Source organism: Leopardus geoffroyi, chromosome C3 (assembly GCF_018350155.1).
Source record: "Leopardus geoffroyi isolate Oge1 chromosome C3, O.geoffroyi_Oge1_pat1.0, whole genome shotgun sequence".
In the NCBI taxonomy this organism is placed as follows: Eukaryota; Metazoa; Chordata; class Mammalia; order Carnivora; family Felidae; genus Leopardus; species Leopardus geoffroyi.
This window is the reverse complement of record NC_059338.1, coordinates 145,339,477-145,361,421: the sequence shown is the minus strand read 5'-3', so window position 1 is coordinate 145,361,421 and position 21,945 is coordinate 145,339,477.

Below are 21,945 nucleotides of genomic sequence, written 5' to 3'. Positions count from 1 at the left end.
TAAAAACATAATAGTGCTTAAAGAAAGAAAGGGACTACCAGTGAGGACTCACTAGAACTTAGTAAGCAGATGGATTCCATTTCCAGAAACCACAGCAAAAGACACCTTAACCTAAAACACACCTGGGGAAGGCATTGCAGAAAGGGGCCCTTCTTCTCAATGGAATTCCTGAGTAACTCCCATTCAGTAAACGAACCCAGACAATGGAAATAGAACATGGGGCATCCAGATGGAATTAGAGTCTTGATGTAAAAACAAAACGACGACAGTCTTGGAATCAACTATAGGACAATCAGTTTGTAATTTGGGGCTAGGCAAGGAAATCCCATCAATCGTTCCTTTGACTCCATAAAAAATGTAAACTTCTGCACAGCAAAGAAATCTCACGAACAAAGTAAAATGACGCATAATAGAGTAGGAGAAAATATTTTCACATAGAGAATTGATAAGCAGCCATACTTGATAGCATTTCTTGAAACCAATTGGAGTAAGGCAGTCGGACAAATGGGTGGAGGAATGCAGAGGCAGTATATACGATGGAATATTATTCAGCCAGAAAAAAGAATGAAATCTTGCCATTTGCAGTGACACGGTTGGATCTACAGAGTATGGTGTTAAGTGAAATAAGGCTGTCAGAGAAAGACAAATACCGTATGATTTCGCTCAAAAGTGGAATTTAAGAAACAAAACAAATGAGCAAAGGGGGTAAAGAGAGAGGGAGAGACGAGCCAAGAAACAGACTCTTAACTATAGAACAAACTGAGGGCTACCAGAGGGGAGGCGGGTGGGGGCATGGGTTAAGTACGGATTGGAATGAAGGAGGGCATTGGTCGTGATGAGCAGTGGGTGATGTATGGAATTGTTGAATCACTATATCGTACACCTGAAACTAATATAACACTGTGTGTCAACTAACTAGAATTAAGTTACAAACTTAAAAAGAAATGTGCAGGCAATTCATAGGCAAATAAATACAAATGACTGAAAACCTCTGAAAACGTGCTAAATTTTCCTGATATTCAGGAAAATGCAAATTGAATAGGAATAGTGTTTTTTATTCATTCGTCGATCCTGTGATATTAAAAAGTTAGCTAAAACTCCAGGAATGGTGAGCATGTGAGAACACGGACATTCTCATGGGCTGGCACACCCTTTATGGAAGGCAACTGGGCAGTGAGTGTTGTGCCTTGTAATGCTTCTCTTTCAAGTCTAAGAATCACCGAAGCTGATTTGCAACAGCAAAAAATTAGAAACTACTTCAATGCCCATCTATTCCCTGATTCATGGTATAGTCGCCTAACAATTCTAGGAAGTGGACAAAAGCAATGAAGTTAGAACTATCTTTACCATGAGGAAAAGATCTCCAGGGTGTGTTAAGTGAACAAAAAGTACAGAATTACTCCATTGGCGTTACATGGTGTACATTGTATACAACCAAAGTACATTGTGAGTGTGTGACTCTGTGTGTGTGTGTGTGTGTGTGTGTGTGTGTGTGTGTGTGTGTATAAGTACAGACAGAACCATTCCCAGTGGTTACCACAGAGGGGAACAGAATTGAGTGAGAGACATGTAGGGAGGCTTCTCATGTTATGATAGATGTTTCTGTATTAGACTTTTTATAAATGCCATGCATTATTTTATAATATCAAAAACCAAAATAATGATTAACATGTACATACTTTCAGGAAGCCTGGGTAGCTCGGTCGGTTGAGCCTCTGAGTCTTGATTTCAGCTCAAGTCATGATCCCAGGGTCATGGGATTGAGCCCCACATTGGGGTGCGCCGTGAGTGTGGAGCCTGTTTAAGATCTTTCTCTCTCTCCCTCTGCCCCTCTCCCCCACCTGCGTGCTCTCTCTCTCTCTCTCTCAAAAACAAAAGTACATATTTTCTTAAAAAGGACTCATTTTAAGAACACATGGTCCTTGGGGATTTCTTTGCAAAATAGTGGAAGAAATCTAGTCACCTGATGACACATATAGTAGTTTTACCAAAATGTATTATTTGGGGAATGCTGTCTTGATTTTGGTGGAAGGAGATTATAGCATTTTCAGAACAGCACAGACCTAGCTTAAAGGTAGATTTGGTTTGTCCCATGACAAGACGGGAGCAGTGCAAGCTGGACCAGAAGCAGGAACCAGGTACATGCGACTCACGTGAAAGCAGAGGAACACCACCCAGGAATAAGGCAACCCCTCCCCCCACCCCCAAAAAAAACAAAAAACAGGAAGAATAATTAGTCCAAGCATTGAAAGAGGCGGGGAGGGGGGTGTGGCATTTGTACTGCCACTTTCTTGGGGAAGTAACCATATTTCAAGGAAACTGAGAAGTTTCAGAAAGGTTCAGCTCTGGAGAGACACGATTGGATATCGCTGTGAATGACATTTCTCTGGAGGGTCCGGCTCAGAGCCAAAGCCTCCCCAGTCTGCCCCTCCTGGAAAAACACAAAGAGAAGCAGTGCTATATGTTTATTTTTGTTCCCCTATTTATTCCAAGGTCGTTATCACCTCTGAAGAGCTTTCAAAAGAACCCATCACTGAGCGATCATGAATTTATGGTAATGAGTTTATGCAGATTTCACCTGGTTTGTTGTGCCTCGGTTGCTTAAACATGTTGGAAGGCGACTCAAACACAGCCGATGTCTCATGGCACACATAAATTTTCTCCTCTTTTTATCTTGCCTTTCTCTTCTTGAATTTTTTTCCCTTTTTTTTATTAAAAATTTTTTTAATGTTTATTTATTTTTGAGACAGAGCATGAGCATCTTGAATTTCTTTTTCCCTTTTTTTATTAAAAAATTTTTTTTTAATGTTTATGTATTTTTGAGACAGAGACAGAGCGTGATCAGGGGAGGGTCAGAGAGAGAGGGAGACACAGAATCCGAAGCAGGCTCCAGGCTCCGGGCTGTCAGCACAGAGCCCGACACGGGGCTCGAACCCATGAACTGTGAGATCATGACCTGAGCTGAAGTCGGATGCTTAACCGACAGAGCCACCCAGGCACCCCTCTTTTTTTCCCTTTTGATTCTACTTTTGATCAGTGTGAATACTAGTGGCAAAGGGCATCAACTTCCTGTATTGGTTCTAGAAAAAGTTGTTGATGGTGTATCTGTGATCGGGATGAGGAGCTAGGCAGGCGGTCCGCCCCCTCCTCCAACCTCCACCCTCGGAAGTTTTACTGAGGTGCAATTTGCACGCTAGAAAGCTCACTTATTTTAAGTGTACAGTTTAATTTTGGTAAATTTATACAGGTTTGTATTACTGGGGTGCTTCCCATCACCCCAATATATTCTGTCAGGAGCATTTTAAACCCACTGTTTGGCTTAGATTTGTTGGGCAGTGGAGGTAACACAGATGATATAAATCCTGGCCCCAACACATGGTGTCTAGGGTGCCCCCCTCCCTCTCCAGGCAGGATACACTTTCTGGGATTCTGGGCTCGTGTGGATGGTTCCCAGCCAACCCTCTTGCCTTTAACAGGCTTTGTGTTTTTGTCTATCCTCCCCAGTATATGAGCACACAGGACAGACAGATAGATCCTCTCCCCCACCTCCTGAGAAACACCAGCACAACATAGGCTTAACCCGCAGCAATGTTACTTTCTTATTTCCTAGCTCCTTTTCCAGACTGATTATTTTAAAGGAGTTAAAAAAGGGGCATCTGGGTGTCTCAGTCAGTTAAGCGTCCGACTTCAGCTCACGTCGTGATCTCACAGTTCTTGGGTTCGAGCCCCGCGTCGGGCTCTGTGCTGACAGCTCGGAGCCTGGCGCCTGCTTCGGATTCGGTGTCTCCCTCTCTCTCTGCCCCTCCGCCGCTCATGCTCTGTCTCTCTCTCTTTCAAAAATAAATAAACATTAAAAAAATTAACAAAGAAAGATAAAAGTTGTCTTAGGGGCTTTTCAAACTGGTTTTAAGACCACTGACCCATACCAAGTTTTCTTTCTTTCATGTTTTTGTATTGCTTTTTTTAATTGCCTTTACAATGACCCTTTTAGCATTTTAGTGATTTTAGTAATGGATTTTATAATTAATTTGTTACTAATTTGCAAAACTTTTAAACCCTGTTTCATCTAGCCAGAAACAATGGAAAGAAGCGAACAGAATATCCAGCTATCAAATACAAATTTCTACGGTTAGAAATTAGTTTCGAGTTGGAAGGGCCCTTAGTGACTTAGGTTAACCTCATTTTAATGACATACCTAGGTGCTCGTTTTAGTGTTATCTGTAATGGCGCGAATATCCAGGTAACATGTGGCAGGGTCATACAGCGGAATATTCTATGACAACAACAAGGAGTAAAGTATTGCTATATGCACAATTTGGGGAAGAACCTCACGAACATAATGTCGAGCAGAGAAATGACACACATAAGTAGATCCTGCGTGGAACCACTTATCCAAAGTTCAAAACCAGTGATGTTTATCAGGCCAGTGGTTATGTTGGTGGAGTAATGACAGAGAGCTCAGGCGAGGCTCGGGTGGTGCCCTGTTCAACACCATGATCTGGACAAAGTTTGCACAGGTGTGTTCCCTGCGGAGAAACTATCAAGCTGGATATACACTTGGCACTTTCCTGAATATATGTTGTCTTTCGATCAGAAGTGTACTGAAAAAAATAAACAAACAAACAAACAAAACACGTTGTGCTTGTTTTCAGCAGATTAAAATCGTGGCAACTATTTTAAGTAGTCTTTGTTTTACCAATATTTTATCGTCGCCCATAATGGTGATGCAATGGGGGGGGGGTGCTATTTTGTCACTGAGAGTATCTTTCAGCCTTCATCAGGCTGCAGCTTGGTTGTGCCACGCAGTGTGCTTTGCCCGTTCGACCTTGTTAGTTCTCCTGTCCTTCCTTCCGCAGCCCCTTTGGCTGATGCAGTCCCCACAGAGCAGGTGTAGTCCAGTCCTATGTGACCAGCTTTCGCTCGGGCTGGGTTTCTTGCGGCATCTCTCATTCTGGCAGGGCCAAAGTGGGATTTGTTTTTTCAAATGTTCATTTATTTTTTGAGAGGGAGAGAGAGCAAACGCAGGGGGGTGGCCGAGAGAGGGAAACAGAATCCGAAGCAGGCTCCAGCCTCCGAGCTGTCAGCACAGAGCCCGGTGCCAGGGCTCGGACTCAGGGGCTGCGAGATCGTGACCTGAGCCGAAGCCGGATGCTTAACCGACTGAGCCCCCAAGGCGCCCCCAAAGTGGGATTTTGAAATGCCGGGTCCGCAGGAGGGTTGAATCGCGAAGCCTTGAATTGAAGCCTTGAATGGCGAAGGCTCGTGCCTGCTGGGAACAGCGCGACCCTTCCAGAGGCACCCGTGGGTGCAAAGGACAGAGGCGGCAGGCAAAGGTGCAGGGGGCTCCCCGACTGAGCACGTGGTGCCTTTTCCCGTGCCCACACCCCAGTGTGCACACGCCCACTCCCAGTCCTCCATCCTTACCCCCACGCGTCCTTCCACCCAGCGCCCCCATCCCACGGTGCTCCCGGTGATCCCCGCTTGTGCAGCAGGAGCCTCCAATCTCTTTCCTTTTAGACCCTCACTGATTCCTCCAACGTGGAGCAGTCGCTCGCGCTCTTTAAGGGATTAATTCACCAAGAGCTTCCACATCATCAAATTCATAATTAAGGGTTTTGCACATACTACGCCACAATCTGACCTTCACAGTGAAGTGCGACGGTAGTAAAACCTTCCGGACAAGAGGTGCGCCTTGTGGGGGGCGGGACCAACACCTGCCCCCTGTGGGGGTCAGCAGGCACCGCCCCTGACCTCTCTCCCACTCTGTGGGGCCTGCCTTTGTCCCCTTTCCGCTCCCAGCCAGGGGCCCCTCCGGGTTGAGGCTGGAGCCCAGCCTGGCCCGTGCAGAAACAGGGCTGTGCCCGAGGAGAGCGGTTCCAGGGGGCGGGTGGGGAAGCATGATAAAAATTGCACCGGGCCTTGGCTCAGCAGGACCGGAGGAGGTGAGCGAACGGCTGGCTTGCAGTCAGGGTTGACCCCGCCCCGGGCATCTGTCGGTTGATCCGCTCCGTCCGTCACGGGCATTTCAGGCACGTCTGCGTATACTGTGGATGCTGCGGGTGAGTGATGTGCAACCGTGGAAAAGTCAAAACGCGATGAAAATCCAATTCGGACTGGGGTTCATAGGATGTTAGGGCAGGAAGGGTTTTGGAAATCAGTTACGCCCAGAAGTTTTCTACCGAGGTCTTGCCGGATAACCCGGGCCATGTGGGGACCCTCATTGCTCGCGCAGGTGCCTCGGCTCTGTGAATGGCTTGTGTTCTGGGGGACAGCAAGTGTGTGAGTCCAGGCTCTGGGGGTGGATGTGGTGGTGTAGCCTGGGTTTGAGAGCTGGTTCCACGCCTGGAGGTCCGTGTGACGCTGGATAAGCTGCTACTTGACCTCTCGGAGCTTCGGTTTCTTATCCGCAACGGGAGCGGGGCCACACACGCCTGTTCTGGTTGTTAGGAGAAATCGACGATGGTAATGAAAACTACGAATGGCCGGAAACCGAGTACTTGCTCTCTGCCTGTAGTAATCACTGAGTTTTGTCAGAGAGGAGAAGCCCGAAGCTCAGAGAGGTTGACTCGCCCAGAGTCACAGCGGGCCATCAGTGGCACCAGGGCTGGATTCTCACCGGGGCGACCATCTCGACCACGGTGCTCTCCTGCTTCTCATCATGGGCAGCAAAATATGAATAACTATAATTTATTGAGCATTTACTCTATGGCAGGCACTGTGCTAAGAGCTTTACACGGATTATTGTAAAGCAGGCCGCCCACCCCATAACCCCATCCTATGTGGGTCCGTGGCCTCGTTTCTCTGAGTTGTGGCATGTTACTGCTTTCCTTTTACAGAGTAGAAAACCAGGGCCCGGCAACCTTGGTGAAGGTCTGGTCGGTGGTAAGTTGGGAATTGAATTTGAACCAGCCGTCGCGCGATCTCTCTTGCAGGAGATCTGGCGCGGCGGGAGGGGGGTGCGCTTCGAGAACCTTCGACATGTAAGGCAGCTCAAAGTCCTGTGCTCAGGAGGCCCTTGTACTCGGTGTAGCGTCTGCCTTTGCTGCCTAAAAATTTGTTACCATTTACCTTCGAACTTGGCTTGTGGAAGTTGAGCTCGATAGCGCAATGCAGCATGTGCGTGAGTAGGGACAGTAAGCTGGGGGGCGGCGTGCACAGAGGGGCCAGTGCGCAAACAGCAGGTGGCTCTGCATGCGTGTGCACGCCCTGGGGCAGTTAGGGGTACCACAAAGCCCCGAGGAGGTGGCTAGGCCCGAACCCGCGCCCCGATTCCTGGCAGCAGCCCTGGGTGTGGAGGCGGCTGCAGGAGACAGCGAGTCCCACATGGGGGCAATGCCAAGACCAGGGGTGGAAGGCGGTCTTGCTCATCGTCCCCGGCAATGAGGCATCCGCACAAATAGTAAATCTCCCATCCGAGCACCGGAAGAGACATGGCCCGTTCTCAGGCGGTGAACTTTGTCAGCAAATCATTAGGCAAAGTGCACACGCCGTTGCAACCAAGCACATCAAAGAGTTATTAGAATTCCTCAAAGATTTATTACTGCTGGCTGTGAGAGCTGCTCTTGTGTTGCAGAGCCAACAGTCACAGGCTTGGAAACAGAAATTAAATTTAAAGATTGTTGCACTGGATGGAGGGGCGCCTGGGTGGCTTAGGTGGTTAAGCGTCTGACTTCAGCTCAGGTCATGATCTCTCTGTTTGTGAGTTCAAACCTTACCTTGGGCTCTCCGCTGTCAGCACGGAGCCTGCTTGGTATCCTCGGTCTCCCTCTCTCTCCACCCCTCTCCCATTCCTTCTCTCGTACTTTCTCTCTCTCTCTCTCTCTCTCTCTCAAAAATAAAATAAACATTTAAAAAAATGAAATATTTTTGCACTGGATGGAAAAAACGTGTTTCAGTCGCAGTTTCATGTGAACCAATTATTAGTGAGGAAAACAACTTAAAAATTATTTTTGGGGCACCTGGGTGGCTCAGTGGCTCAGTTGGTTAAGCGTCTGACTCTTGGTTTCAGCTCAGGGCATGATCTCACAGTTTGTGAGTTCGAGCCCCAAGTCGGGCACTACAATGACAGTGTGCAGCCTGCTTGGGATTCTCTCTCTCCCTCTCTCTCGCTCTCTCTCTGCCCCTCTCCTGCTCACGCTGTTTCTGTCTCTCTCAAAATAAAAAAATAAACTTAAAAAAATTATTTTGCCCCTTATAATTGAAGATATAGTGACAGAATACACCAGCAGGCATTCTGAATTATGAACAAATTATGAAGGACAGTTTGGTTCCTTGTACAACCTCCACAAGTTATAGGAAATGTCAGAGAAAATCTTAAAATGCCATTGTACACATTTGCACTTAAAATTAAATATAGACCTACATGCATCTGGATTGTATCAGGAGTTAATGTTTTAGAAAAATCGTTCCAGGAGGCTTATCAGCTTGTTACTAAAAACTGTGTTTAGAAATAATTTATCAGCAGTGTATCTTAATGAAAGCAAAAAAAAAAATGTATTCTAGTGTTGTTATAGTCTATAATATACTTTAAAATTTTTATTTATTTATTTATTTATTTATTTATTTTCAGAGAGAGAGCATGAGCAGGGGAGGAGCAGAGAGAGAGGGAGAGAGAGAACCCCCCCTCTCTCTGCCAGCACAGAGCCTGACTCGGGGATCGAACTCACAAACCACGAGATTGTGACCTGAGCCGAAATCCTGAGCCTGACTAAGCCACCCAGGCGCCCAGAGTTATTTTCTTAAAGGTTTTTTCTGGGACATACAATGTCTTAACCTAAAAGATTTATGCTACTTTAATTCCAGTGAAAGACACAAACTTTATTCCTAAATGGCTGTATTACCTCTTCCATTTTTGTGCTATTATCATTAGTTGGCCATATATTTGTGGGTCCATTTCTGGATTCTCTGTTCTATTCCATTGGTCTGTGTGTCTGTTTTTGTGCCAATACCAGACTGTCTTGATGATTCCAGCTTTGTAATATAGGCTCAAGTCCAGGATTGTGATGCCTCCTGCTTTGGTTTTCTTTTTCAACATTACTTTGGCTATTCGGGGTCTTTTGGGGTTCCATACAAATTTTAGGATTGTTTGTTCTAGCTCTGTGAAGAGTGCTGGTGCCATTTTGATTGGGATTGCATTGAATGTGTAGATTGCTTTGGGTAGTATCGACATTGTAACAATATTTGTTCTTCCTATCCATGAGCATGGGATATTTTTCCATTTCTTTGCATCTACTTCAATTTTTTTCAGAAGCTTTCTAGACTTTTCAGCATACAGGTATTTTACCTCTTTGGTTGGGTTTATTCGCAGTTATTTTTTGGTTCCTGGTGCAATTGTAAATGGGATCGATTCCTTGGTATCTCTTTCTGTTGCTTCATTATTGGTGTGTAGAAATGCAATAGATTTCTGTACATTGATTTTGTATCCTGTGACTTTGCTGAATTCATGTATCTGTTCTAGCAATTTTTTGGTGGAGTCGTTTGGGTTTTCCATGTAGAGTATCATGTCATCTGTGAGGAGCGAAAGTTTGACTTCCTAACTTTGCCAGTTTGGATGCCTTTTATTTCATTTTGTTGTCTGATTGCTGAGGCCAGGACTTCCAACACTATGTTAAACAACAGCGGTAAGAGTGGACATCCCTGTCGTGTTCCTGATCTCAGAAAGAAAGCTCTCAGTTTTTCCCCATTGAGGATGATATTAGCTCTGGGCATTTATATATGACCTTTATGATATTAAAGTATGTTTCTTCTATCCTGACTATCTTGAGGGTTTTTATTAGGAAACGATGCTGTATTATGTCAAATGCTTTTTCTGCATCTATTGACAGGATATGGTTCTTATCCTTTCTTCTATTCGTGTGATCTATCATGTTGATTGATTGGTGAATATTGAACCAGCCCTGCAGCCCAAGAATGAATCCTGCTTGATCATGGTGAATAATTCTTTTAATATACTGTTGAATTAGATTTGCTAGTATCTTGTTGAGAACTTTTGCATCCATGATCATCAGGGATATTGCCCTGTAATTCTCCCTTTTAGTGGGGTCTTTGTGTAGTTTGGGAATCAAGGTAATGCTGGCTTCATAGAATTTGTCTAGAAGCTTTACTTCTGTTTCTATTTTTTGGAGCAGCTTGAGAATAGGTATTAACTTTGCTTTAAATGTCTGGTAGAATTCTCCTTGGAAGCCATCTGGCCCAGGACTCTTATTTGTTGGGAGATATTTTATAACTCATTCAATTTCTTCACTGGTTATGGGTCTGTTCAAATTTTCTATTTCTTCCCATTTGAGTTTCAGTAGTGTGTGGGTGTCTAGGAATTTGTCCATTTCTTCCATATTGTCCAGTTTGTTGGCATATAATTTTGCATAGTACTCTCTAATAATTGTTTGTATTTCTGTGGTGTTAGTTGTGATCTGTCCTCTTTAATTTGTGATTTTATCTATTTGGGTCCTCTTCTTTTTGAGACATCTGGCTAGGGGTTTATCAATTTTGTTTATTTTTTTTTTTAAGAACCCAGCTCTTAGATTCATTCATCTGTTCTACTATTTTTTTTTTTTTGAGGTCTATGTTGTTTATTTCTGCTCTAATCTTTATAATTTCTTTCCTTCTTCTGGTTTTGGGCTTTCTTTGCTGCTGTCTTTCTAGTTTCTTTAGGTGTGAAGTTATGTTCTGTATTTGGGACCTTTCTTGCTTCTTGAGATAGGGCTGGATTCCAAAGTATTTTCCTCTTAGGACTGCCTTTGCTGTATCCCAAAGAGTTTGGACTGTTGTGTTTTCATTTTCATTTGCTCCCATATATTTTTTAATTTCTTCTTTAATGTCCCTGTTGACCCATTCATTCTTTTTTTAAAAATTATTTTTAATGTTTATTTATTTTTGAGAGAGAGAGAGAGAGAGAGAGAGAGACAGCATGAGTGGGGGAGGGGCAGGGAGAGGGAGACACAGAATCTGAAATAGGCTCCAGGCTCTGAGCTGTCAGCACAGAACCCAATGCAGGGCTTGAACTCATGAACCGTGAGATCATGACCTGAGCTGAAGTCGGATGCTTAACTGACTGAGCCACCCAGGCGCCCCTCATTCGTTCTTTAGTAGGGTGTTCTTTAACCTCCATGTATTTGGGGGCTTTCCATAGTTTTTCTTGTGGTTGATTTCAAGTTTCATAGTGTTGTGATCTGAAAATACGCATTGTATGATCTCAATTATTTTATCTTTGTTGAGGACTGTCTGTGACCCAGCATATGATGTATTTTGGAGAATGTTCCATTGAGAAGAATGTGTATTCTGCTGCTTTTGGATGAAAAGTTCTGAATATACCTGTTAAATCCATCCGGTCCAATGTGTCATTCAGAACCATTGTTTCCTTACTGATTTTCTGCCTACGTGATCTGTACATTGTTATAAGTGGAGTACTAAATTCTCCTACAATTACAATGATCTCCTACAATTACAAATGATCCATACATTTGTTTATGTTTGCGATTAATTGATTTATATATTTGTGTTTCCACGTTGGGGGCATAAGCATTTATAATTGTTAGCTTTTCTTGATGGATAGATCCCTTCGTTATGATATAATGCCCTTCTTCGTCTCTTGTTACCATCTTTGTTTTAAAATTTAGTTTGTCTGATATAAATATGGCTACTTCTTCTTTTTTTTGATATCTATTAGCATGATAGATGGTTCTCCATCCCCTCACTTTCAATCTGCAGGTGTTCTCCCATCTAAAATGAGTCTCTTAGAGGCAGCATATAGATGGATCATTTCTTTTATCCATTGTGATACCCTATGTCTTTGGAATGGGGCAGATAGTCCATTTACATTCAGAGTGATTATTGAAAGATGTGGATTTAGTGCCATTGTATTATTTGTACCTTTCCTGTTTGTGGTGATGTCTCCGGTCCTTTGTAGTCTTTGCTGCTTTCCACTCACAGAGTCCCCCTTAGGATCTCCTGCAGGGCTGGTTTAGTGGTCCTGAACTCCTTCAGTTTTTATTTGTCTGGGAAAGCCTTTATCTCTCCTTCTATTCTGAATGACAGCTTTGCTGTATAAAGACTTCTTGGCTGTATAATTTTCCTATGCAGCACATTGAATATTTCCCGTCACTCCCTTCTGGCCTGCCAAGTTTCAGGGGACAGGTCTGCTACGACCCTCATGTGTCTACCTTTGTAGGTTAAAGCCTGTTTGTCCCTAGCTGCTTTCAGAATTCTCTTTTTATCTTTGTATTAGGCCGGTGATATGTCATGGTGGTGACCTGTTTTGGTTGATTTGGAAGGAGTTCTCTGTATCTTCTGGACCTGAATATCTTTTCCTTCCCCAGATTAGGGAAGTTTTCAACTATAATTTGTCCAAATAAACCTTTTGCCCCTTTCTTTCTCTCTTCCTCTCCTGAAACTCCTATGATCCAAATATTATTTCATTTCATTGAATCAGTTAGGTCTCTAATTGTCCCCTCGTGGTCTCGTAATTTCTTTTCCCTCTTTTGTTCAGCTTCATAATTTTATCTCCTATTCACCTGTTCTCTCCTCTGCTTCTTCCATCCTCGTTGTCACCGTATCTAGTTTATTTTGCACCCCATTTACAACATTTCTTAATTCATCCTGTTTCTTAGGTCTTTGATCTCTCAAGCAATAAATTCTCTGCTGCCTTCTATGCTTTTTTTCAAATCTTAGGACTATTATTCTAAATTCTTGTTCAGATATGTTTATATCTGTTTTGAGCAATTCTCTGGCTGTCATTTCTTCCTGGAAGTCCTTTTGAGGAGAATTCTTCTGTTTCATCGTTTTGGCTAGGTTTCTGTCTTTTATGTGTTTTAATAGCTTGTTATGCGTCTTGCACCTGCGAGCACTACTATATTAAAAAGGGGTCATACGCTGTCTGGGGCCTGGCCCTTCGGGAAGTGTTTTTGGAGTGTGTTGCATGCTCTCTGGTGTTGTGACTCTGGTTGCTTTATCTCCGTACTCGTAGTGGTGGATTGTTTGGACCTTGTACCAGCTGTGCTTTGATTTGTTCATTGAAGTAACCCTGGAAAAAAGGAAAAAAGGGCAGGGGGAACTTATCCTATCCAAAGAGAAAAATGAAAAGGGTGAAAAAAGAAGACCAGGCAGAGAATCAAAGAAACTATAAGACTTAATCCAGGGAGAGAGAGAGAGGAAAATAAAGAAGACAGAGATATAGAAAAGGTGTAAAAAGAGGAGAGGAAAAATGCCTGATTAAACAACCAGAACAGAGAAAGAAAGAGAAAATAAAATTTATATATATGTAGTAAGAATTGACCAAAAATCAAATCTGGAACTATGAGCCCGATTCCAAAGGGAAGAAAAAAAAAAAAGAGGGTAGAAAGAAAAAGAAGGGAAAAGAGAAGAGAACGAAAGAAAAGAATAGAGGGGGGAAAAAACCCAAAATAATAAATAATTTTAAAAAATAGACTAACATACAAAACCGAAGGACAGTTGCCTGTTGGTGCCAGGGAGCGGTGGCTGTGCAGGTCTGGAGGACAGGCCCATCTGGTTGGGTCAATGTCAGTCCCACTGGGGTAGATAAGCAGTTACCAGGCACAGAAGGGCAGTGCTTGGTGTAAGCAGGTCCTGCCGCCACTAGGGGCCGCTGTCTTGCTCCCTGAAGCCCCACCATGTTGGTGATGGGGAGAAAATGGTGACACCCCGATCTCTCCTCCCAGGACCAGGTGTCTCAAACCACACTGTCCAGGCAGCCCTCACAGAGTAGCGCTGACGGCCAGCTTGTCCTGCTCCAGTCTCCAGCGCCTCCTAGGTACTCGCTGGGATCCAAATCCCGATGTCTTAAAGGACCCCACACTGTGTGGACCGGATTCTGGGCTAGCACAACTCGCTCAGCCGACAAAGGGCCTCAGGCTGCCCTTGCGGAGTCTTTGGTCCTTGGGAGGGCAATCTACCCTCTTCCCACGGCACTCAAGGAGGGGGACTGCTCTTCCAGTTTGCCCCTGAGATCACTACCACTCCCAGCGGCCGGCTCCCCTCATTCTACCCCCACCCCCAGGAGCACGCACATGGCAGTGGCTTGGGTTGAAAGTCGCTCACCCCTGAAAACTCTTACCTTCAGCTCCTGAGGCTGTTTGCAAAGTAGAAACTCCATATTTCTCGTTCCCCAGTCCGTGGTCTTCTTGTCCAAACACAATACCACACTTGTACCGCCTCTCTTTCTCTTCCTTTTGTCTTTCCACAGAAGGCCCCCCCCCCCATGCATATGCTGCCCACCTCTTTATCTTTTCCAACTTGCATACATGCACTTTGATCCCACCAGGCAGCCTGTATTCCTGGGTGTTCCCAGTGCTCTGACCTCAATACCACTGTGTTTGGGGGAGGAGGGAAATCCCGGTCCCCCTACTTCTCTGCCATATTAACTCCAACCCAGTATTTTTTTTTCTTACCATCCATATGCCCCTAGTATGGGTGGCTTTCCTGGGCCAACTCTGCTTTCATTCTGAATGCACTTGAAGACCATACTTAGCATCTGATGTTAACAGCATTATCTAAGACAAGTCTGTCTCCACAGGAGGCCAAGGGAAACAGTGTGAATGGATAAGAAAGATAATCCTTCTCACATAACTTACAAGAGAAACACAATAAAAATTCCCCACTTCAGGAGTTGGTCCTCAGCCCAAAATTTCCTCTGCTCTCTAATTAGCTTATTATAGTTTTCTTTCTCCACATCATTTCTCAAGAACCCCAATGTCCTGGATCATTCAGTCCTCAGCTAAGACTTGCATACCCAAGTGACCCAAAGACCAGTAGAGAGCCTCGCTGGAAGAATCTGCTGTTCTCAGTCTTGCCTTTTTGTTCAGGTGCTCTCATTCCTTATTCCAACAAGTTTCTAATGTTCCTTCCAGAAAAAGCATGTTCCAGCCTTAGGTATAATTCTTCTTAGAAAAGATATTCTCCATTTTCTTCCTGGCTTTTCCATTTACTTTTCATTGTTCTTCTTCCAAATTCTCCCAACACTCCTGTTTCCTTTTTCTCTTGCTGCATTCTGTTTGTGAGTCAAAAGTGCATTCATTAATTTCACAAATATTTATACTTTACACTTAGGTTTTCAATAAAGATTTATTGCAAGAATGAGCCCTAAATAGATATTTTTAAGGATAGGAAGGAATCCAGATAATTTAGTCATTAACTGTTGATTTTCAGAAATGGGAAAGTCCATTTTCACGAGTCAAAGCAAGAGTCATTTGATCCTGTGCAGCTGTTGCTATTAGAAAGTTCTTTCTTATGTTAAGCCAAGATCTGTGTCTTTTCCAGTATCAAGGAAAGAAAAGACTTACTTTTGAGAATGAACTTTTGTAAGAGAATGTGCTCTCATTTCCTAAAGCCTATGGAAGATTCTAGATATCTCTTTCAGAATCATCAAAAAGTTCTCATATCTCCTCCGCCTTTACATTTTTTTCAAGCATTTGGTTTAAAAATGGGTAATTCATTACTTAAATACTGTTGCCCAATATTTTTAGAATGTTTAACATTAAAAAAAATTTTTTTAATGTTTATTTATTATTTGGAGAGAGAGAGAGTGAGAGCGAGGAAGGGGGCAGAGACAGAGGGAGACACAGAATCCGAAGCAGGTTCCAGGTTCTGAGCTGTCAGCACAGAGCCTGGCGCAGGGCTCAAACTCACGGACCGCGAGATCATGACCTGAGTCAAAGTCAGATGCTCAACCGACTGAGCCACCCGGGTGCACCTAATGTTTAAACTTTCTGACTATTCTTTATTTCATTAGGTTAGTAACATTTCTTTAAAAGTAACTTCCAATTATAATATTATGCTGAAAAAATCAATCTTCGCTTCCAAAGACGGATAGGTCCAAACGAATCTTTGCTTCCCCCAAATGACATACCCACGAAGTGCTTTAAGTACCGTGATCGTGCTAGATGAGACCTCACGTGAAAAGCGTTGCAGTAACCAGGATTTTTTTTTTTTTTTTTTGGCAAACTTGGTGAAGAAAAAATTCTTTAGACATGATCAGTTCAGTTTTGTGGCTTTTTGGGGACAGATTTCATGAGTACATGTGAAGATTTGGAAGTGTTACATAGACAGCTATTATATATTCTGAAAGTTCAAAGTTACTGAAATAGGAAGAAAAAGTGCGATGCCCACTAGGGAGTCTTTTTAGGTTCAACTCAACATTCAGACTCAGAAGACAGCCATGGGTGGGAGTCTACTCAGAGGGTATGAGAAGGAACGTCAGGAGCCAGTGGGCAGTGACAGGCATTCCTCTGGTTTGAATGGGGGGCGGGGGGTGTGTAGACCTTACAGCATTCAACATACATGTCCAGGGAACTTCTCCTCAGATGCCAGATCAAGTGCAAGGAGACTCACACAGGGCAAGTGCGGGACCTGCCCAGGCATTAAAGCTTCATGCTCCATAGGGCCCATAACTTCATGGGCTTAGACGCCATGAACCCAGTGACCAACTCCATGAACCCAGTGACCAGAACCCCCTGGTTTAGGAAAGCCCAAAGTGTGGCGTCCTTCCCCATCAAGTACTTATAATTTATTTATAACTCCTCTCGATCTGATGCAAGTTACCAATTGGTGGTCCTTTTTATCATAAGCAATGTTGCTTGCAAACATATTTGACATTTGACTCTTACCAGGTTACCAGGGGAACAGAGCTAGGAAGTTAACCTAAGAGAAAATTCTCTTGCAGAAAAGCAAAGGTTTTGTTAACCTTCTCCCCATGATACATAAACACAAATGAAAGGTAACAGAGGAGTGGACCATACAGCTTCTCAATATTATAAATCTAATAGATAAGTGGCTGAGTGAACTTCCAACAACATTAACCAGGAAATAGGCAAAACCCGGCCACACCAAAGCCTCTGTGTGGCTAACAGCTGTCAAAAGGTCCTGTATCTTATTTAGTGACTATCTTATTCGCCACTACTTTTCTACTATCATAGATGTAGATACACAGGACATATGTGTTGAATGAGTGCATAAAGGAATAGGTTCAACTTAGAAGCACAATAGGTTCATTCTTGGCTGAATGAATCAAAGCTGACAGAACAGGCCTTCTGACACCTGAGTGAGGAGGTGTGGCCCAATTTACTTAGAGATAAATGGCCCTTCAAAAGCCACTGCTGGGTGTCAACCTAGTTAGACAAAAATATGTTCATGCCCCTGAGGCATTAAAGAAGGGTTAAATAATTCTTTGAATATTTGTTTTAAGAAGACAGAGAGGTAGAGGGGTGCCCGGGTGGCTCAGTCGGTTAAACATCCAACTTCGGACCAGGATTTGTTTGTCAAAATAAATAAACATTAAAAAAATTAAAAACAAGAAGGCAGAGAGGTGTCAACATTTTAAAAGATAACTAAGATAATTGTAAATTAAAAGACAGTTGAGGGGGCGCCTGGGTGGCGCAGTCGGTTAAGCGTCCGACTTCAGCCAGGTCACGATCTCGCGGTCCGTGAGTTCGAGCCCCGCGTCAGGCTCTGGGCTGATGGCTCAGAGCCTGGAGCCTGTTTCCGATTCTGTGTCTCCCTCTCTCTCTGCCCCTCCCCCGTTCATGCTCTGTCTCTCTCTGTCCCAAAAATAAATAAACGTTGAAAAAAAAATTTTTAAAAGACAGTTGAAAGAGCATTCATTTTCTTGAAAATCTTGCATTTGGGAATTTTTATTCCTTTGTTAATTCCAAAATTTTTCTCTAGTTTGTTCATATCAAGTTAAACTCCTTTCTTTGTATAAATGTAGAAATATTATGTCTCACATAATGGGATAAATCTTCTATACTGAGTTGCCCCCTCTTTGGTTAACCCAATACATATTTTATTTGAAATTTCATGTTGTGGTTTTAACATGACTCACTAGCTCTTGTACCTGGTAGATTGATGGTCGGTGATCATGGTTCAAGATCCATTCCAAAGCCAGAAGGTGTTGTTAAGAATGTTTGCCAGGGGCGCCTGGTTGGCTCAGTCGGTTAAGTGGCCGACTTCGGCTCAGGTCATGATCTCACAGTTTTTGAGTTCGAGCCCCGCGTCGGGCTCTGTGCTAACAGCTCGGAGCCTGGAGCCTGTTTCAGATTCTGTGTCTCCCTCTCTCTCTGCCCCTCCCCTGTTCATGTTCTGTCTCTCTCTGTCTCAAAAATAAATAAACGTTAAAAAAAAAAAACTGGTAGTGTATAGATGTCTAAAGTATCCTTTTTTTTTTCCTTATGGAGTAAAGAACTTAGGAATTTTTCAGCACATCTAGATGCAAACAAACATGATTAGTTACGAGTTTATCCAATAAGCAGATTCAATCCCACTAAGGACGTTGGTATGATCACCCGACTCCAGTAGGGATTAATAGGCAACACAAATAAGTCTTCGCTTTGTGAGGTAAATAGTGTTTTTCTTCATTACAAAACTAATGTGTGTCTTTAAGTCTGGTGTCGAAAAATTATCAGCCTAACACACTGATTTACAGGGTCATTACTTTTAATCACCCCCCTTTTAAAAAGTGTCATATATTGTCTATTTAAAAATTAAATTCAGGTTGATTTGCATTAATGTTTTTGTAAATACATCATATTCACTGAATTCATTGGAATGGCTGTGACGTCCTCATGTACTGAACTAAATAATGATAGGAAAAAGTGCATACGTAGTGTGAATAGCTAGAAAAATCATCAGTGTGCTAACCATGTGCCGGGAATACGGTTGGCACCATTGAAAGCCTCAGTAACCATTGGTGAACAGGAATGCTGTAGCATGGGGAGGAGTTCTAGATAGTCTATCCTCGTAACAGTTTATTTTTTTTACCACATTTGAGGCTTCAGCTCTGGGTGTCCCACGTTTCAGGCTGAATTTCATTTGCTTTCTCTCTCCCTCTGAAAGAAGCCACACAAATATCCACTCCAACGTACTCAGCAAGGACCATCATCATATTTGGGGATATTTTTCTGGAGAAATGAAAGCAAAAAAATATATCATAATCCTTGAAGAGGAGTCAAAAAGAGGTCTTTGCAAAGATTGCTTTTTTAAGATTTATTTATTTTTTATTTATTTTTGGGAGAGCTCAAGTGAGGGAAGGGCAGAGAGAGGGGGACAGAGGATCCGAAGCACGCTGTGCCCTGATGGGATGACAGCACAGAGCCGGATGTGGGGCTCCAACCCACAAACCTAGAGATCATGACCTGAGCCGAAGTCGGATGCTCAACCGACTGAGCCACCCAGGCGCTGCACAAAGATTGCTTTTAAATTATCCGGTGTGAGTTGTCAGTGATTCATGCTGTGGATGTGTCGCTCAATGACAGGGATAAGTGTGGTCCGAGGAGCTTTGAAAAATCCCGACGCTCTGGCCACAGTTTTCCGGTATATTACACTCACATAGTCTGTGGAAAGACTCGTGCACCCTTAGCAGCTGGGACCAACAAATGGTGGCAAAAACTAGTCTGAAAACCATACTGATGAAAGAGGAACTTTTCAGGGGGGCAGGGCCTGGGCATTAGTAATTTTAAATATGTCCCAAGTGGTTCCAACAGGCACCCTTGCTTTAGTTCCTTGAAGACAGATGAACTGTGCAGGCACTTGATTGAATGTTAGGTTTTTGTCCTGTATCCTCTCTAGAGAAGAGAGGGCATCTGGGCCGAATCCATCTACAAATAAATACTCTGGAACTCATAGAGTTAGTTGCCTTGCATGAAGGTGTAGGTGTTCTTTCACTAAATGAAACGAGGAAATTGCTAAATATCCTTAATATTCTCCTGGCAATGTACTTAGTTTTTTTTTTTTTTAATCTTTCACTTTCAAAACAAAATTCCCCATGAGTTGAACTAAAAGCATTCACCAAAAAGAAAAAAAAAAAATGAGGGAAGGGGGTGTTTATTTGTTTCTGTTGAAAGAAATCATTTGTGCTCTATAAGGAATAGTTGCTAAATTTTGTCAGTGTCTGGAGTAACAATAGTCCAATAAATTGTCCCTGTGCTATGAAAGTACTAACTCTTATCATTTAAAAATGTAAAGTTGCTTTCTGGAAAAAGAGGTAGCAACGATGGGGCATTTTGTTCAAAAATAACCACATGCACATTAAAAAATAAATGTATTTGTGTTGACAAAGTGAGAGAGCATGAGCGAGCTGGGGAGGGGCAGAGAGAGAAGGAGAGAGAGAATCACAAGCAGGCTCCGTGCTGTCGGTGTGGAGCCCAACGCAGGGCTCGATCTCACAAATTGTGAGATCATGACCTGAGCGGAAATCAAAAGTCAGACACTTAACCGACTGAGCCACCCAGGTGCCCCCAAAATGTACATCTCATACTTACACAAAATTGTATGTCAATTATATTTTAATAACTCTGGGAAAAAATGTATCTACTCATTCTTGTTTCTTTCACCCGCTACCATTTTAGGATTATTAATCTTTCTTTTCCTGGAGACTTTGTTTTCAACTTTTATGTACATAAGCACTCCAAGTTTACAAAAGCCATCATTTAACATCACTGCCTTCTTTGCTATCAGGCCATCTTCTCTGGGCAGGCCACGTTCATTCTGTGAGTTTGACAGTGTAGCTTTAGTTCTCCCCATTCTGGGGAGGCTAACATTATATCACTATATTCAGGTACCAGAAAAAGTTTCTTAGCAAATGTGAAAGTCTTATTTCTGCTTTCATCATTTGAACCTCTTCCTCCCATTCAAGGCTGTTCTCATGGACCAGACATACTTTCTTATCTGCTTTACTTGGTTATCTACTCATCTGTAAAGAAGATAAGAGGGGAAGTGATTAAATGAATTATAGTACATTCATCCCAATAACAGGACATAGCCAACCCAAATCATGCCTTAGAACAATATTTAGCAGCATAAGAAAAGTCTCTTTTAAAAAAAAATTTTTTTTTTCAACGTTTATTTATTTTTGGGACAGAGAGAGACAGAGCATGAATGGGGGAGGGGCAGAGAGAGAGGGAGACACAGAATCGGAAACAGGCTCCAGGCTCTGAGCCATCAGCCCAGAGCCTGACGCGGGGCTCGAACTCCCGGACCGCGAGATCGTGACCTGGCTGAAGTCGGACGCTTAACCGACTGCGCCACCCAGGCGCCCCAAGAAAAGTCTCTTAATGTATAAAAATGTATCTACTTCTGTACCAGCACACATTTACCAGAAGGACTAAAATTAAAAAGACTGCCAACAACATACGTTGACAGGTTGGGGAGCAAGTGGAATATAGAATGGGAATGTACATGATATAACTTTGGAAAAGTTCTGATTGTTTCTTACCCTGTGACCCAACAATTCCCTTCTAGGTATTTGATCCAAGAGAAATAAAAACACGTGTTTACAAATATTCCTGGTAAAATGTATATGTGTGTGTGTGTGTGTGTGTGTGTATATATATATATATACACATATACCTATACATATACATATACATATACATATATATGTGTATATATACATATACATATACATGTGTGTATATATATATATATATATATATATATAGTCTCTTTATGTATATAAAGTCTCTTTACTCATTTAGATGGAGTTTTTTAATATGTTTGTTAGCTTTCATCATGCTGGCATGAATTGCCTCTTCCTATCTTTTGTATCTCTTTATATACTAAGGCTGATAATTCTATGTTCTATATATTAAAAATATTGTCTCCCAATTTGTTATTTCATTTTAGTTTAAATATATTGCATATTTGGCACAGTATTTAAGAGTACAGACTATATATTCATTTAAATTTTTTTTATTTTTATTGTTTTAGTTTTATTTTAAAGGGAGGGAAAGAGTGAGTGCAAGCAGGGAAGATGGGCAGAGGGAGAGAGAGAGAGAGAGAGAGAGAGAGAGAGAGAGAGAGAATCTTAAGCAGGTTCCATGCTCAGCATGGAGCCCACTGCAGGGCTCAATCCCATGACCCTGGGATCATGACCTGTGCCGAAATCAAGAGTCTGACGCTCAACTGACTGAGCCACCCAGGTGTCCCCAGACTGTATATTTA